This window comes from Ooceraea biroi, chromosome 13, assembly GCF_003672135.1.
Source record: "Ooceraea biroi isolate clonal line C1 chromosome 13, Obir_v5.4, whole genome shotgun sequence".
NCBI lineage: Eukaryota > Metazoa > Arthropoda > Insecta > Hymenoptera > Formicidae > Ooceraea > Ooceraea biroi.
In genome coordinates, this window is record NC_039518.1 from 6,529,045 (window position 1) to 6,533,588 (window position 4,544).

Below are 4,544 nucleotides of genomic sequence, written 5' to 3' on the forward strand. Positions count from 1 at the left end.
TACAATATACTTACTTGAGAAATAAGATTCGAGATAAGACATTTCCATACCTTTTAATATTTCTTATAGAGTATTACACTTATTCGTTGTAAATAACAGAAACACTTTCCCGGTTTTCGATTGCAACACATAAATATTGGCCGTTTTGTGCAGATTCTACAAATTCTCTTAGAAGAATAGAATAAGATGTCTTTTAGATCTCACAATATTCTTAAATCAAGAATATATGAACTTGCTAGAATTTTGTATCTAAATCCTTCTGAGAAAATTAATGAGATAGCACCAAGATTATTTTAATCTAGATTTTCGAATTTTCTATTCGAGATTAAAATATGCTTCTTTTGAATAATAAATATGATTGTCGCTATAGCGATGTTATTTTATGATAGATTAAAGAGTAATAGCATTAAGTCCAGAAATCTTTTCTGTGGGTGCAGCATCATTGGTTCCATCCGCTGGAAATCCTGATGATGACAAAGAGCGCTGTTACTTATTGTACATACTTTTTCTTCCATGTATTAGGTTTGTGCAAGTGTTTTCATTTTCTTGCACATTTTCGTTTTAGATGTATAAAATACGATCATCAAAAATTTCCTTGTTTTTACGATTTTCTCTCGAAAATTATTAAATATCGAATCCCTTTGCGAAAAAAGGGATTTTTTTCGCGTCTCGAAAGTACACCCTCAGAAAGGATTTCTGATAACAAGACGAAAAATATTCCTGACTAATTTAATCGTATTACAAGTATAAAAAATATGAAAATCAAACAATTTTTTATTTAAATCAGTAATTTCGATTCTTCTCTCTCGAATTAAATAAGATTGTCTTACTGTCTTCAGACAAGAGTAACACGTACACATTTATGCTTATATATTCTTGTATGCAGAATAATTTGATATTAGCGCCACTTTATAGTAGGCTTTGTCGATGTCGACGCATCATTTTCTCACGGTCGCTCGTCGACTCGGCGCTTCTGCGTCCTTTATTCGGATAAAACGGCCAATATTTATGTGTTGCGATCGAAAATCGGGAAAGTGTTTCTGTTATTTACAATACTCTACAAGAAATATTAAAAGATATGGAAATGTAAGTAAGTATATACAATATACTTACTTGAGAAATAAGATTCGAGATAAGACATTTCCATACCTTTTAATATTTCTTTTAGAGTATTACACTTATTCGTTGTAAATAACAGAAACACTTTCCCGGTTTTCGATTGCAACACATAAATATTGGCCGTTTTGTGCAGATTCCACAAATTCTCTTAGAAGAATAGAATAAGATGTCTTTTAGATCTCACAATATTCTTAAATCAAGAATATATGAACTTGCTAGAAATTTGTATCTAAATCCTTCTGAGAAAATTAATGAGATAGCACCAAGATTATTTTAATCTAGATTTTCGAATTTTCTATTCGAGATTAAAATATGCTTCTTTTGAATAATAAATATGATTGTCGCTATAGCGATCTTATTTTATGATAGATTAAAGAGTAATAGCATTAAGTCCAGAAATCTTTTCTGTGGGCGCAGGTTCTCCAAATTGCTACTCGTTCCGAGTTCTTTGCGGCTCAAACGATCGCGCTGATTGGATCGTAATGTTAGGACAAGCACGCATCCGACAGTGCTCGCTCGTTGTCGATCGCTATCTACGACGTCGTTTACCACCGGGATCCATTCTCGCCTCGGTGAACGACGAGGGTGGACGTCGATCGCGACAAATGTCGTCGTCGTCGTCATCATCGTCGCCGCACGCGCGTAATTTTTGCGAAAAACCTTGGTCTGGTGCGCACGTCCATAAGAGACAGTAAAGTTAATGGGACGTACGGGGGATTGCGAGGAGGACTCGAAGGGCCCAACTTCGAATGAGCGACGCGCCGAATAATTATGCACACTCCCTCGTTTCGGAAGGCCGTTCGGGCTTTTTTACGAGGGATAAAGTCGGCCCTACGAGGTCATAACTTAGGCACGAATACAGACTATCTGTTACGACCTGATGGTTCTCAAGATGCAGTACCTTTAACCTTCCCGGGGGTGGATATTGGCATAAATTAGGTTAACCGCGCGGTTTACTTCTTCCGGGAAGCTGCCATGAGCGCAGACGTTCACATTGTTGCATCTTTCATGGACCCAGCGACGGTGATGGTTAAAGTATCCGACCGAAGTGGGGGTCTCGCTCCCATTGTCCAAACCGCTTCGCGGTTCGACGTGCCATTGTTCGCGAGCGATTTTCTCCAAAGAGAGTGTATTTTTCAGGCAGCCTGCGTTTAGACGTGCTCGCCTGAGGAATGGCGACCACGATCGGGCAGATAACGACAACGGCAAAAAAGGGAGAGAGAGAGTGAGAGGGAGGGAGGGAGAAATAAATAAAATAAAATAAACCACGTAACTTACGCGCAAATGGATGGCAAAGAAAAATGCTCGGACCATGTTTCATCCCGCGCACACACGTTTATCGTCCGCGCACTGTAAAATTTACACCGTCTCACTTCCGAAACGAGTGGCCCGGCAGTGGCATAAACGCGCGCAACATTTTATTTTATAACCCGCAGGTCCCTTGGCTCGGGGCCGGCAAATAGTAAAATATTAGTTATTGCTGATTTTGCGAGCGCCTAATAAAATCCTTCGTGAAATAAAATCGCGACTCCGACCGAACCGGGCAACACCGAACGCGCATTACGCGGTTCACAGTTAATAAATTTTTCTTCCGCAGTTTTGGGCATTTGCGCAAAACTTGTCATGTGCGATGTATCGGCAACGCGACATTATTCTCCACGTAATTCCATTGGTCCCCCTGCTCTCTTCTGTACACGAGATATACGGGTAATATAAAGGGGCATAAGTGACCAGCAGAGTCCCCGCACCCTCTACCCCTCTTCACGCGCTACGATTTTTATGCGGTTCCATTTATTTCCCGGACTGGCATCGTACCGATAGGACGTTTCCATTCGCGCGAATCGCAACGGTTCGATAAGCGCTTTGACAACGTCAGCCTAAGGAAACTACGGTGCTATACGCGCTTGCGATTCCGAAATTTATCCGAGAGATCTCGCGCTATCTAATACGAAGGCAGAAGCAGAGAGAGGGGGAGAACATTATTCAGATCATCGAGAAAACCGAGATTATATCCTCGTTCAATTGAAGTCCCTTAAGGGGGGAGCCTGCTCTAGAACGCTGAAAATAAGGTATATTTTACGAATTGTTTTTGGAGAAACTATACAGCGGATCATTATAAAACTTTTATGCATTTATTAGTACAAGTTTAAGGATAAAAAAATTATTTTTTTATTTGAATATATCGCCTGTAGAGGTCGTCCTGGAGAAATCTTAGTGCAGCCGCGTCGCCGGCATTGCAAATTGATGAGCATTCTCCTGCCTCCAAATTTCGTCTAAACTGAAAAATTGAAATGTGTTCTCGTTATTTATGAATTCCCATCGTCGATGAACCAAAGAGAGAAGACAAAGGTTGAAAAGTGCCAAAATGGTGGAGCTTAGAACACAAAAGTACGATTTTTAGGCAAAGTGTTTGAACTTTTTCATGCAAACATAATTGTTCAACTTAATGTTTTTATGAATATTAAAGGTTCATCGACGATGGGAATTCATAAATAACGAGAAAATATTTCAATTTTTCGGTTTGGATGAAATTTGGGGGCGGGAGAATGCTCACCAATTTACAATGCCGGCTGCACTAAGATGCCTCCAGGACGACCTCTACAGGCGATATATTCAAATCAAAAAATAATTTTTTTATCTTTAAACATGTACTAATGAATGCATCAAAGTTTTATAATGATCCGCCGTACAGTTTCTCCAAAACAATTCGTCAAATTATACCTTGTTTTCAACGTTCTAAAGCAGGCTCCCCCTTAACGCTGCGCTGCGAACGGCGAATGTAATGATGATACTCGTAATGCACGCGAAGAAAAAAGTTGAAAAGTGCCAAAATGGTGGAGCTTAGAACACAAAAGTACGATTTTTAGGCAAAAAGTTTGAACTGTTTCATGCAAAAATAATTGTTCAACTTAATGTTTTTATGAATATTAAAGGTTCATCGACGATGGGAGTTCATAAATAACGAGAAAATATTTCAATTTTTCAGTTTGGATGAAATTTGGAGGCGGGAGAATGCTCACCAATTTACAATAAGATGCCTCCAGGACGACCTCTACAGGCGATATATTCAAATCAAAAAATAATTTTTTTATCTTTAAACATGTACTAATAAATGCATCAAAGTTTTATAATGATCCGCCGTACAGTTTCTCCAAAACAATTCGTCAAATTATACCTTGTTTTCAACGTTCTAAAGCAGGCTCCCCCTTAACGCTGCGCTGCGAACGGCGAATGTAATGATGATACTCGTAATGCACGCGAAGAAAAAAGTTGAAAAGTGCCAAAATGGTGGAGCTTAGAACACAAAAGTACGATTTTTAGGCAAAAGTTTGAACTGTTTCATGCAAAAATAATTGTTCAACTTAATGTTTTTATGAATATTAAAGGTTCATCGACGATGGGAGTTCATAAATAACGAGAAAATA